Here is a 15,448-nt window from a genome sequence, read left to right as displayed (position 1 = left end):
TCTTGGTCTGCACCAGTGTACTATGACACTTTAAGCCTGAATTGCTGGGAAGAATAATTTCTGATTTGAGTTTCAGTAAAAAAAAAAAAAAAAAAAAGGAATATTCCATTAAGCAATATCATGCTTTCCTCGCTTAATCCAATTACACATTTTATACTCTGAGGTTTAGAATATTGTGCCTTTTTGTTTTATTTTGTTCTGCTTTGAGGTTCACAATGTAAAGAAACCCAATAGTGATTAATGGAAAGAACGTGTAAAGTAGTAAGGGCAATTGTACTTAATTAATTGTACTTGATCGTCAACAAAATTAGGACAAGATTCATTCATTTTCAGATTTTCTAAGAAGAGCATTTTCTGGATGCATAGGTATATTATAGTAATTCAAATTTGAGGACAAAATCTCCACTTCAGAAGCTCACAATAAACTTGGGGAAGAGAAGTAAAGTTGCAGAGAACTCTGCACCACACTAAAACTTAAAGAAGGGAAAGATCTATATCTAGAAACTGAATGCTCTTTTTCATTTTCTTTGGAATATAATATATAGAATTCATAGAGTACCTCAGTAAATCTTTGAATCAGAAGGTCACAGGGTAGGAGAGATGAATTCCTAGACAAGTTGGTCATCTCAAAGAGAATTTGCATGGAGCAGACAAGCAGGGTTTCCTTGTCTCTAAGCAATAGTTTCATTTTAACCTCATATGACTATAGCATTACTCTTCTGTTACACCCAATAATATGAGTTCTAGGTTCTCCATCTCCAGAAAAAGACACATCTCCTAGTTTCATTTGCTCAAAACATTCTGCATTTAAAAGCATTGATCACAACTACAACTTTTTAATTATTTGCATAATTATTTATTTGAAAAATTACTTGCCCTAGTAGCCTGTGAACTCCACAAGAACATGGATGCTCAGTTTTCTGTTCCATTTCCATGTCTGTAGCTTCTAGCTTAGCACACAACCACAAGTGAGTATTCCATGATTAGCATTGTGTCTGATCTCCTTGCTTCCTAAGTACTGAGAGGTAAATTCATTTTCCTCTTCAATATATTTTTGAAAAACATTTTCTGAAATGTACTTTTTAAATTTAAAATAATATTACATATTCAAAATAATCCAACATCAGGGTGGATCACTTTATAAGTAGTGAGCATGCATTTTTCTCCATATATATTATTAATAGAGATCCCACATTACTTTAAAATATCTTATAGATAAAGGTGGTATAACCTAAATGTATCATATCAGTTTTAAAGAATGTTCAAAAGTATGTGGCCAAGAGAGTTGGTGTGTGTCTCCATTGATGGCCTGAAACAAATTTTAAATTAAAAAAATAATGCTGTAGGGCAGCCCAGGTGGCTCAGCGGTTTAGTGCCGCCTTCAGCCCAGGGCCTGATCCTGGAGACCCGGGATCGAGTCCCACATCAGGCTTCCTGCATGGAGCCTGCTTCTCCCTCTGCCTGTGTCTCTGCCTCTCTCTCTCTCTCTGTCTCTCATGAATAAATACATAAAATCTTATATATAAATATATATAAAAAAAATAATGCTGCAATTATGGAAAACAAAGAATTCACATGAGACACATTAAGAAAAATAAGATTATCTTTTTAAAATGTAACTAAAGTGTACTGTATGCCTAAGATATCTTAGACACTTTATATATTGTATTTAATAAAGTAAAGGGAAATTATTTGCTGAGGAAACATTACCCTAAGAAGAATGCCCAGCAAATATTAACAATAGAATGGAAAAATGACCATTTAAACCTCATCCCCAAAACCTAACTCCAGGATTTAAGTTTGAAGTGGATGATTTTCCCAACTGAGATTCTTCAGGTATTTATTAGTAAGCCTGATCTGACTGTTTTTAATTCATTTTCATACTCAACAAGAACTAGTCTTTGGGAGTTCTATAGTACATAATATCTTATAATATCACTCTCAACATTTTTAAGTATTTTACATGCCAACCATGTATTTATACTAAGGGCTAAAAAATGATGATAGAAAGAATGAATGAGGGCAGCCCCAGTGGCGCTGCGGTTTAGCGCCGCCTGCAGCCCAAGGTGTGATCCTGGAGACCCGGGATCCAGTCCCACTTCAGGCTCCCTGCATGGAGCCCGCTTCTCCCTCTACCTGTGTCTCTGCATCTCTCTCTCTCTCTGTGTTTCTCATGAATAAATAAATAAAATCTTAAAAAAAAAGAAAGAATGAATTATTCTTTAACTTTGCTCTTTTCCCTATGGGCATGTTATATTATGACAATGTTCAAATATGCATCAAATCTTATAATCCTGTGTTATTTATCTGTAAATGTTTTGGAGTTAATTTTAATACTTTAAAAAAGCATTTCAAATAAAATTTTATGTATTTAATTTTCTGATATACAGTCACAGAGTTTTGACCTAAAAAGTATTCCTGAAAATCTTCATATAAAAAAGTGATTTTAAAAAAACTGTTTCTCATGCAGAAAATATTGTCCTCAAAATTACTTTTTCCAGCTTTATTGAGATATAATTAACCATATAACATTATGTAAGCTTACGGTGTACAATGTGATGATTTGATATATATATATATTTTATTTATATATTGCAATATAATGACCACAATAAGGTTAGTTAACACATCCTTCACCTCACATAATTACCATTTTCAAAACTATTTTATATAGTCAATTACTTTTCCAATCATTCATATATGCATACATACATACACACATATCTATATGTATGTATGTATGTATGCATGTATACACACATATATATTCTTTCTGAAAAGTCCTACTTTTGGCTAAATAATATTTACTACTGCATATTGCATTGTATGTTGGGTTAATTTTTTCTAAGATAAAAATTGTTAACACTTTGTTCTTAATAAATAGATAGTATGTTAATTTGAAGTTTTAAAGGAAACCATGATATTCTTATATTTACCAACCATCGATATCTCTCTACTTTCTTCCCTCCTCCCTCCCTCCTTCCCTCCCTCCCTCTCTTTTCCTACACCCTCCTCTCTTTGCTTCTGGCTGAAATATGAATATATTGTCTTAATAGCCCTATATCCAGATGTCTAGGACTTTCAGCCAACTTCCAAAAGCTTTGCATTTTTCTTATTCTCTAAAATTTTTCTATTATCACTTTGATTATTATATTTGCTTACTATATATCATTAAGTGTCTGTCATAGGTTCAGGGCTCAGCAAACTACCTCCCATTGAACAAATGCATCCCACCAACTGTTTTGTTTAATAAAATTTTACAGGCACACAGTATATTATATTTGGCTGATTTTATACTATAACAACAAAGTTGAATAGCTGTGACATAGCTGTGACAAACATCATGTGACTTGTAGGGCCTAAAGTATTTACTATCTGGCCCTTTGCAGCAAAAGTTTGCTGTCTCCTGTCTATTGCCTGCTATACAACAGGAGCTGAATATATATGTATATGCTAACTACATCAATAAATGGATAGATGGATAAATCACAAATGGCATAAAGATGCAGGCTTCATGTAAGAGGAGATCACTTCATTCAGAATGTTGAGATCCAAATTCATTTCTGGAGTAGGGGGGTTTTATTATGGTTAATGAGAAAGGAGATTATGTCTCTTCATAGAAACAAGTATTGAGCCAAGGTGGTGAAGTGAACTAAAAGATTTAGTTCTTGACTGTTGTAAAGAACATTTAATTTCAAATCAGAAGAGTGTACTAATTTCTGATTGCCTCTAATTCTCAAAAACCAGATGCTCAGTAAGATCATTAAATGTGGTAGAGTTCACCATTACCTAATTTAAGAAATTTTCATACCCCATTATGTTCTTTATCTTGGGATAATTTCATTGCTACTTCTATCTTCTCTGTGGAACTGTTAGCTAGTCAAAACTGAAAATAAACAGTCATAACGAATTTCCTTCTAAAGACTGCTATAAAAATTTTTAAGTAGAAGAACTTGCAGTACTTAGGACTTTTAACAATCAGCATTATATTATAGTCCTTTGAAATATGGATAAATGAGACATGACTTGAATAAGAAGTTTAATGAAGACAGAAGGTGAATCATTATGTTGTACACCTGAAACTAATATAACATTGTGTGTCAACTACACTCTAATAAAAAAAATCTTTAAAAGAAGGTTAGTGGAAATTATGCGGCAGAAATCCAGAGAAGGAGAAAGACTGTAATTTCTTCATTTATTAAAACTTAATTTCTTGGATTTCTCAGATAAATAGTTACTGTACTATGGGATCTGCAGGAAGTGGCTGAGGGCCAGAAATTTTCATGATTGATAGAAATTCATTTCTTTGGTCATCTATGAAGCAATCTAGAGAATAGGTAAATATAGCATATAATGAGATTGTCAACCTTGATGTTTAAATTTTATTGCTTTTGTGGATTTAAAGCAGGTTTATATTATATTTTAATATACCTAGTATAAAAATAGAATGTATAATTGGATTCTTCAAAAATATAGAAATGATATTTATGTCTCATTTCCACTCTCAGAATTCCTTATTTCATTTTTCCATTTAAATTCACTGTCATGTTGTTTTACATTCCTTTTATCTGGTGTTTTATTTATATTTATACCCATCTATGAAGATAGAAAATGCATAATAAAGGATGTAGTTGGCAATAAATAAGCGGCGAGACTGCATATTTTGTAACAATGGAAGCTTTGGACATGATACAGAAGTACTGTTAAACTTTCCCCCTCTCTGGCTGTAGAAGACAGCTGCAGTACCTCTTGAATAAAAGAAGGCATGGCTATGGAGCTGAGAGGACTAGAAAAATCTCTTTGCAAGCACGGTGCCCAATTTTTAAGTTAAAGTGGAATACAGATGGACAATAAATTTAAGAAGCGAGTCTACCTGCCATAAAAGGCATTACTCCTTTTAAATCAAGAGACCAGAAAAAATTAATAATTGGGAAAGTCCTCATCTTAGAAATCGGCAGTTTGAATACAAATTATTAACACTGGAGAGAGAACTGCCATATATAATGCTTATATCAAACCATCTGGTTTGATAGATGAGGAAATCTGGCATATCAAGGCATGAGATATTTGTGGTACAGAAAGTAAAATATCAATCCATTGTAGAGTATCTTCCATCCTCTTTCAAGAATGAAAAAGATACTGAAATGTCAAAAATGGTCTACTTTCCTTCTTTCCTTCCTTCCTTCCTTCCTTCCTTCCTTCCTTCCTTCCTTCCTTCCTTCCTTCCATTCTTTCTCCCTTCCTTCCTTTTTTCTTTCTCCTCCTTTCTTTCCTTCCATTTGTTGAAGATTTATGCAATCAACAAGCACTGAGTAGCAATTATAATTCATTGCAATAAACACTGAAGATAGAAAAATAAACAATATAGCAAGCATAATAATAAAAATGTACATAGTATTATTGGACACCTAGGAGAAGCATGTAAAAGCACTGAAGATGAGGAATTCAGGAAAGAAATAACGTACATATTGGTAAATGGTATGATTATGAACTGGCTATGGGAATGGAGACAGGAAAGAGATTTGGTAGAGATTGGGCAGAAGATATTCTTGGCCATTTGTACATTATAAGAAAAGGTTTTGAAAAGCAAAACTACATAGTACATGAAGGAAACAAGTGCCATTCTGGATTACCAGAGCTTGAAATTTGAGGCAGAAAATGGTCAGTGATAGGAAAGAGAGTCAGGTCACACAGAGCCTCGTATAAGTCTTTTAGAAATTGTGGAATCCGTTTTATGATTAACTAGGACTCATGGGAACATTTTAAGTAGCTGAATATTTGAAGTGTTGCTTTTTTATTTTTAAGATTTTATTTATTTGAGAGAGAGAGAGCAAGAGAGAGCATGAGTGAGGGGGTGGTGCAGAAGGGCAAAGGGAGAGGGAGAAGCAGACCCTCCACTGAGCAGGGAGCCTGACACTGGGCTTGATCCCAGGACCCCAGGACCATGACCCAAAGGGAAGGCAGATGCCCAACCAACTGAGCCACCCAGGTGCCCCTAAAGTATTGTTTTTTAAAAATCAATCTTGTTGGTGGTTTTTTGCAAGGAGGGTTTACACAGTTTGATTGAGGAGTCATTGATTACTGATTACTCACCCAACATGCATATTTAGGAAGTTTTGTAATAGTGAGGTATTAGGGTAAGGCTTGAAATAAAGAAGTTAGGGCAGCCCAGGTGGCTCAGCGGTTTAGCACCGCCTTCAGCCCAGGGCGTGATCCTGGAGACCCGGGATCGAGGCCCACGTCGGGCTCCCTGCATGGAGCCTGCTTCTCCCTCTGCCTGTGACTCTCTCTCTCTCTCTCTCTCTCTCTCTCTGTGTGTGTCTCTCATGAGGAAATAAATAAAATCTTAAAAAAAAAGAAATAAAGAAGTTATTATGAAAATGAATAGAAGGGATCTTGTTAAAAATATTTAGAAGGTAAAACTGAAAGACTATTATAACAAATTTGATGTCAGGGTTGAAAGGAAAAGAGATTTAGGGGTGCCTGGACAGCTCAGATGGCTAATCGATCAACTCTTGGTTTCAGCTCAGATAATGATCTCAGGGTCCTGAGATCAAGTCCTGCATCAGACTCTGTGCTTAGCCTGGAGTCTTCTGGAGTTTTTCTCTCTCTCCCTCTCCTCCTCCTCCTGTACTATCTTTCTCTCTCTCTCTTTCTCTCTCTCTCTTTTTTTCTCTCTCTCTCTCTCAAATAACTAAAATCTTTAATAAAAAGTAAAAATAGATTTAAAGATGAACCTCAGATATCTAGACGGAATAATTAGATGGCTCTTGGTATAACTGAATAAGATATAAAATAATCTAGAAGGAAACAAAAATTTGGCTGGGGAAAGAATAGTGCAGTATTCATATATGCTGTGTTTAAGGTGCCTGCAGATAGCTGGATTTAGCGTGTAGCTCCAGGACATATCTGGACACCATAATGATAAGAATGAAACAATGACTAAATAGGATGCCACACACATAGAGCAATAGGTGAAAGGAAGAACATTAAACATTTCAATGTTTAAAAGACATATCTGGAATTAGAAAAGCAGTGGGAGAAGAATAGGAACCAATATTACAGCCACAGAACCGAGGAAGTAAATCACTGAAATAAGGAAACAAAAAATTTTCAGCAATGTGTAGGTCAATTCAGGCTAGCTCCACCATGTCCTGCTTTGCTACTCTTAACAAAACTTGGCTAAGATAGAAGGTCCACTTTTCATTTTCTTTCTCTTTACTTTCTCACTTCCATCTTGAATTCACGTTTGCTATAATCCCCTATGTATGTAAATATATATGTGTAATTTTTACCATTATTCTAGAAAATTATTCTTTGGGGGTGCCTGGGTGGCTCAGTCAGTTAAGCATTTGCCTTCAGCTCAGGTCATGATTTCAGGGTCCTACGATCAATTCCTGAGTTGGGCTCCCTGCTCAGTGGAGAACCTGCTTCTCCTTCTGTCCCTCCCTGCTGCTTGTGATCTCTCTCTCTCTCTCTCTCTCTCTCTCAAGTAAATGAATAAAATGTTTTCTTAAAAAGAAAATCACTCTGGTTTGTTTAAAGTCTTTGGTAATTATGCAAATATCCTTGCAGTCTCATTGAGGTGATTTTGTTGTTTACTTGGCTTTACATATTTGTGCCAGACATTGTGACAGATGTTGAAGAAAGCAAAATATAGAAGATGTTAATTCCAGTTCTTTGAGGATTTACAATCTAAGTAATAAGAAGTAATAAGATATGCTTACAAATCGCCATCATTTGCTATAGGAATTACAGTGAAATAAGTGAAAAAATGTAATATATTAAGAGCATAGTATTCTTAGTTTTCTTCCTTTTCTCCATTTTAAAAATGACAAAACTGAAATCCAGAGAGCTGATTTTAACTTTGGATCAAGATCATGGAACTGGTTTGTGCTTAAATATATAGTTCTTTGGTGAACAAATGAATGTTTTAGTGTCTAAAAATTCAACTTTAGGACATGGCTTCAGGATTAACTATGTGCCAAAGAAGTGCATGTTGACATAGGGAGGTGGCTATTTAATTGTTCTTTTCTGGAAAAAAAAACATATTTAATGGAGGATTCAAAATGCATGATACATTCATTTCCATTCAGTATACCTTGCTACAATAATTCCATATGCTTAGTAAATGGAAGTCAAGCTCTTTGAAAATCACAGGTCACCGTCTTTCCATATCAAAACCCCTCACTCTTCTTTCAGCACATACAGCACATCATCCTGGCTGATGTTGAGCTGCAACCAACAAAGTAGGTTCCTGCTGGACTTCACGAGGAGCAGGTGACAGAAGCCCTGGCATGAACACATAGCCATGGTCTCTGACGTGGTAGGATAAAATAGTCCCTCTATTCTTTTTTGTTTTTTTTTTATTTTTTTATTATTTATTTATGATAGGCACACAGTGAGAGAGAGAGGCAGAGACACAGGCAGAGGGAGAAGCAGGCTCCATGCACCAGGAGCCCGACGTGGGATTTGATCCTGGGTCTCCAGGATCGCGCCCTGGGCCAAAGGCAGGCGCCAAACCGCTGCGCCACCCAGGGATCCCTAGTCCCTCTATTCTGCCTAGAACCACACATTGGCTGTATATCTGTTGAAATGTTGCTACCTCCAGTTCTGATCAACAAAACACTGTGAGGATAGTTCTGAGCAAGCTCTGTTCCTGAACCAAGGGATTTTTTTTTTTTATGGCCATGATGCATGTAGACAAAAATATCCACAGTTTCCACTGGCTACAGTGACCAGACCATGGTACTTGGTCTTCTGGAGGGAGAACTCACAGATCTTTATGGCATGCCTATAAATGTCCAGGCAGCCATCATAAATCTCCAGAGAGAGCTGCTTACCTTGCTGGCTAGCAATCAGATGGCACGATCTTCAAAGGCTTTTAAATATTTGAATCAGTACACTGAAATTGGCTGCAGTTGGTTGTTGAGTATTGCACTGGAAGGGCATCTATGGAAGACCCAGTTGGCTAAACATGGGCTCATAATGACTCATTCTGGCATGTTCACTGTGTTAGTAATGGTCCAGATCACAAACTGGACTTCCTTGTGATTTAGCCAGTGAAAGAAATTGTACCTTATATCTTATTTTGAGTTCACAGGTTGAACTCATTCACAAGCAGCTCCATAGTCTCCAAAAGTAGTATCCAAGTAATATTAGAGTTGCTTTATTGTGAACTGCAAGTGTTAGCCTTTACACATTATAATAGGAAGCTCCTCCAGAGCAAGGTTTCTGAAACTTGGCATTATTAACATTTTAGGCTGGATAATTATTTGTTGTTGGGAGACCATCCTGTGCACTGTAGGATGTTTAGCAGTATCCTGGTCCCTGCCTACTAGATGCCAGTTTTGACAACCAAAAATGTCTCCAGACTTTTTTAAACATCCTCTGGGAGCAAAACTGACCCCGGTGGGAACCACCATTCCAGAATTTTATTGATAAATCTATTCTAATAGCTATGTTTCATTTTTTCCACTAAATCAACACATACTTTAAATTACCTACTAGATTTGGGGCACCTGGGTGGCTCAGTCAGTTAAGCATCTGCCTTCAGCTCAGGTCATGATCCCAAAGTCCTGCTTCTCCCTCTCCCTCTGCCACAATTCCTGCTTGTGCTCTCTCTCTCATGCGTGCATGCTCTCTCCCACTCAAATAAATAATTTTAAAAATAACCTAATAGATTTTATAATACTGATTATTTCTAAACGTTTTAATTCTCTATTTATATAATAATTCTTTATCCAAATTCAGCAAAAATGTAAGAATACCATGAACGCCAAGTTTAATCAAAATTCCCTTGTCTAGAGAGGAAGATATGAACAGAGTAGGACCAAGGTAACAGCACTGGTCATGTGTAAAGAAACTGTGTTATAACATATGTAAGCACTACAATTTAAAGTGAGGTAGAACAAAAGCCATTCAAAATTTACCAATTTCAATGTGATTTTGAAAACTACTTAACCTTTTAGCAGTGTTGGACTTTTTGTTTTTTTAATTTATTTTTTAAAATATTTTATTTATTTATTCATGAGATACACAGAGAGAGGGAGAGAGAGGCAGAGGGTGAAGCGGGCTTCATGCAGGGAGCCCGACATGGGACTCAATCCCGGGACTCCAGGATCACTCCCTGGGCGGAAGGCTGGCGCTAAACTGCTGAGCCACCCAGGGATCCGAGTGTTGGACTTTTAAGAAAACATTTGATTCCAGTATAATTAAATTAGTTTCAGTAAATTAGTTTCAGGTATGCAATATAGTCATCAACAATTCTATACATCAGTCAATGTTTCTCATAGTAAGTTTACTCTGAATCCCCTTCACTTATTTCACCCATCCCTCCATCTGCCTCCCCTCTGGTAACATTCAGTTTGTTCTCTATATTTAAGAGTCTGGTTTTTTGTTTGTCTCTTTTTTCTTTGTTTTTGTTCATTTGTTTTGTTTCTTAAATTCCACATATGAATGAAATCATATGGTATCTTTCTTTGACTTATTTCACTCAGCATTATACTCTCTAGATTGAGCCATATTATTACAAATGGCAAAATTTCATTCTTTTTTATGGCTGAAAGGAATGTTGGACTTCTTTTTAAGACTGAGATTTATGAGTATCACCTTAACATTTTTCTTCTGCTTTCTTTTAATTTCTCATATATGTATTGTCACTTCTTACTGATGACAGAAGGTTTCTGGTAAAACAAGACCTTTAGCAGGGACTATGCTTTTTCTGCAGTAAACAAGCACACATTTTCGAATTGGAACTTTCCAAAAATAATAGATATCTCTTTTTTCCCCAAAGATTATCCCAATCCTAAATAAAGTAAGTTTAGTAAGATGCTTAACATTTAATTGGCAATAGTCTTCAGAGTTGTTTCACTGGATAATTTTTCACCAGAATTTTTTTCAGACTCACTGGTAACAGAGAATGTTTATAATAAAGGAGGAGCTAATTTTATCCTTACAGTATGCTTTAAAATTACTTAATCCCTAATTCAAATTTTCCTTAATAATATCCAAATAATAGCAGCAGAAATATTGAATACAATTATTAATGTTGTATAAAATTCATGCCTTTATAATGTTATATAATCAGTAATGATATAATTGTATATAATATATAATAGTTACCATGTAACTATCTTAATGATAATTCATTCCTGACAATAAAGATGATGCCAGTTTTTAAATAATTTTTAAATTCTGGTAAAATATACATAAAATTTATCATTTTAACCATCTTAAGTGTACTGTACAGTAGTGTTAACTATATGTACACTGCTGTGCAACAGATCTAGACTCTTTTCATCTTGCGAAACTGAAACTTTATACCCTTTAAATAACAATCCCCTACTGCCCACCTCTCCAGCTCCTGGCAACTACCATTCTACTTTTTGTCTCTATAAATTTAACTATCATCTTAGATACCTCATAAATAAAATCACATAGTGTTTGTTTTTTGGGACTGGCTTATTTCACTTATCATAATGTCCTCAAAATTCTTTCATATTATAGCATGTGTCAGAATTTCCTTACTTTTTAAAAGTAAATAATATCCTATTGTATGTATATACTACATTTTATTTATCCATTTATCCATCAAAGGACACTTGAGTTGCTTTCACCTTTCAGTTATTGTGAATAATGCCTCTATGAACATGTGTGTACAAACATCTTTTCAAGATCCACCTTTCAATTTTATTGGGTATATACACAGATGTGGGACTGCTATACCATACAACAATTCTATCTTTATTTTTTTGAGGAACTGCCATACTGCAGACACACCATTTTATATTCTCACCAACATTGCACAAGGAGTATAATTTCTCCACATTCTCAACAACTTTATTTATTTATTTATGGTAGCCATTCTAATAGGTATGAAATGGTACCTCTTTGTGATTTTGATTTGCACTTGCCTAATGATAGTGATGTTGAGCATTGTTTCATGTGCTTGTTGACTATTTGCACATCTTCTTTTGGAGAAATGTTTATTCAATTACTTTGCCATTTTTAATCAGGTTTGTTTTTTTGTTTGAGTTGTAGTTCTTTAGTTTTTTACATTTATTTATTTATTTATTTTAGAGAGAGAGAGAGAGCAAGTAGGGGAAGGGCAGAGGGACAGGGAAAAGCACGCTCCATGCTGAGCATGGAGCCTGATTCAGGGCTCAATCCTGCAATCCCATATCAAGACCTGAGGAAAAAAAAAAAAAACAAACCTGAGGCAAAACCAAGAGTTGGACATTCAACCAACTGAGCCACTCAGGCACTCCAGAACTACTATTCTTCATATTCTGGGTATTGACTCCTTATCAGACATATGATTTGCAAATATTTTCTCCTCTTCTGCATGTTGCCTTTTCACTCTGTTGATTGTGTCCATTGATGCACAGAAGTTTCAAATTTTAAGGCACTCCAATTTATTTATTTTCAGTTTTTATTATATATCTCAAATCTAGGTTCAATGACTTATTAGCCTTCAAACTGTATCATAAAAAGTTTAGAAAATCCACCAAGAATGGTGCACTGATATATGCATGTCTAGTTTGCCTGTGAATATAATTTTTAGTGTATGGTGTTTTTTTTTAATGGTAACTATAGTCATTTTGAGGCCTGGCTAGAGGCCAGTCAGTTCTCTTTCCCGAGCAGCTAATTAAATCCACACACCAGCCTCTTTTTGGCTCTCACACTTTAGGTCACTATGTACTAGCCACAATCACCTTATAGTTAGGCACTAGACAACTAGGGGAAGCCCCTATGCCTCAGAACCTGTGAAATTATTCAAATTAGCCAATCCACAAGGAGCCTGAGAAATCTAGCTAAGCTCACCCACTTGGCAGACATGAACTGCCCACTACAGCTCCACCTTGCTGTTGTTACCCTGTCCTTTGGTGCAACTCTCTATGGGGCCTTGCCTGGCAGCCTTCTCTCATTTGAAGCTGTAAGTAACAAAAAGTTCTGCCCTTTAAAATCATCCTACTGTCTTTGTGTTGTATCCTGCCATCAAAAGAACCTTTAAATCTTATTTTCTTATAAGACTAAGAGAAAGTAGGGTGACATGAAATCAAAAATTAATGATATAATGGTAAAGATGTCAATTCTGGTCAAGACAACACAGAAAGAAAACATTTGATGCATCTCCAACACTCCAGATGCATAGAAAAATCGATAATATAACAATAGAAAATAAGAAATAGTAAGCTTAAAATAAGTATCTTCATGGACCAAAGACAAAACAGATAAATTTAGCTTGAGCCATGTACCTCCTACTCTACAACCTTGGAAACAAGCACTGGTGATTACACATTCATATTTCATGAGAAAATGATGTCAAAATATGCTCTACATATATATATGTGTGTATATATATACATATATATATATATATATATATATATATATATATATATATATGAGTGAGACATAAGAATGAGATACCGCTAAACCCATCAGACTGTTTAATACTGGTCACACCTAATTTGTCAAGGATGTGGAACAACTGGAACTCTCATATATTGTTGGGTAGATGGGTAGAGTCATAAAATTATACAATACATTGGGAAAAAAGGTCAGGCAGTTTTATATAAAACTAAAGATACACCTATGCTGTAGCCAAGAAGTATACTACTATTTACCCAAGTTATATGCAAACATATGTGTTTACACAAAGCTTTGTACAAGAATGCATATAAGAGCTTTATTCATAAAAGTCAAAACTGGAAACACAGCTCAGGTGTTGTTGAAAGTGTCTATCAATAGGATATTTAATAAAGTATGGTATAACTGTATAATGAAATACTATTTAGTATTACAAAGGAGTAAGTTTCTTGCACAGAGTGACATGGATGAATGTCAAAAACATGATGCTGAGTTAAAGAAGCCTTACACAAGAAGCTGTACATACATAGTGTATGATACAATTAAAAGGAAGTGCTGAAACAAGCAGAGACAAACTAATTTATGGTAGAAAAAAAGTCAGAATAGTGGTTACCTCTGAAAGGAGGAAGGGGGATAATGACTGGGAAGAGGCATATGAAAACTTTTCTGGGGTGATGATAATGAATGATGATAATGAATGATCTACTGTGATAGGAGTTTGGGTTATTTGTCAAAACTCATCAAACTGCTTGCTTAAAAATTTGTACATATCATTGTCAGTAAATTTTACTTCAAATTAAAAAAAAACTGTAAACAAATAGTGAACTCCAGTTTATGATTTGCATACTAAAATACTTAGGACTGAAGTATAATGATATGTGCAATTTACGATAAAAATGCCTACAAAAAGTATGATAACTTGATGGATGGGTAGAAGGACAGATAAAGAGATATGTGATAAAACAAGGATAACAAATGTTAACTGTTGAATATTGGTGTTGGGTATGTAAATGTTGAATGCAAAATTCTTTCTAATTTTCTGCATGCTAGAGATCCTTTATGTTAGTAAATTGTGTGTCTTGTGCCTTGGAAATTATATGTATATAAACTTAAGACCAGAAAGTGGCAACGTTTTCTTTGGTTCTGTGACTGATCTGTGTTACCCACCATTTCTGTGGAAGCAGGAACAATGAACGATCAACACGATGGGAGCTTCCTGAGGAGGCTCCGAGATGGCAACTGCAAATGTTCTAGAAAGACATAGAGAAAAAGAAGGGGAAAATAATTCAAAATGAGATTCCTAATCAAATGGAAAACATGAATAAATGGCATGTGAGAAAAGAAAACAAACAAAATTCACCATTCAAAATTCACCATTCAATAAATTCCATGAGGACAGCTGCAAAGCCAAATGAAAGACAACCAGGTCCTCTAGATGGTGTTAACTGCCTCTAAGAAAAAGAAAGTATAAATTAAACTTTAAGTTGTCATTTTACAATGACATGATGTGTCCCCGATGGGACTTTTGATTGGTTTATACTGTTTTAAGTATATAAAGAAAGGTGCTAGTCCAATTATGACTTGGTCTTAGAATGCTTCAGAGACTACTGACCTCTTGGTGTATTAAATGAATGCATTCCTTCATTCAACAAATATTTATTAAACACTCAGAATGATCCAGGTACTGCCCTTGGCATGCAGTGATGTAAAAAACAGCTAAGGGCCATAAAGAGAATACTTTCTGAAGACTCATCTTTACTTCTGAGGCATGATACAGGACAAGAGTGTGAAGGAATGACAAGGGTAAGGCTAGAAATAAAATACTTAGTAAGCCTCCGAGATTAGATAATCAAGTTAGCACAAACAATGTATACAAAGAACACATGTTATATGCTCTTTTTCATTTTGTCTCCAAATGAGGCTAAGAAGACATGGGTGTGTGAGGGGCAGGGAGGATCAGGGAGACACCTGGCTGCCATTGAATGCAAAACACGTTTTTACTGGGATACCTAAAGTTGGTGATTTCTTGCATAAGGTCAGAAAGAATTTTTAGGAGTGGGATATATGGTCATTC

At 35.2% G+C, this 15,448-nt stretch overlaps 1 long non-coding RNA gene across 2 annotated transcripts in view; it reads right to left on the bottom strand.

The window, feature by feature from the left end:
* The window catches only part of LOC144307845 (uncharacterized), an 83,498-nt gene extending 68,673 nt beyond the window's left edge, over window positions 1-14,825 (bottom strand). For both annotated transcript variants that reach the window (XR_013374539.1, XR_013374538.1), the window contains exons 1-2: window positions 14,735-14,825; window positions 14,542-14,624 (exon numbers count right to left, since the gene is read on the bottom strand). This is a non-coding gene — a long non-coding RNA (uncharacterized LOC144307845). The remainder of the gene's footprint in view (window positions 1-14,541; window positions 14,625-14,734) is intronic.
* Window positions 14,826-15,448: the final 623 nt, after the last annotated feature.

This window comes from Canis aureus, chromosome X (genome assembly GCF_053574225.1).
Source record: "Canis aureus isolate CA01 chromosome X, VMU_Caureus_v.1.0, whole genome shotgun sequence".
Taxonomy (NCBI): Eukaryota; Metazoa; Chordata; class Mammalia; order Carnivora; family Canidae; genus Canis; species Canis aureus.
This window is presented reverse-complemented; position numbering and strand designations above follow the sequence as displayed.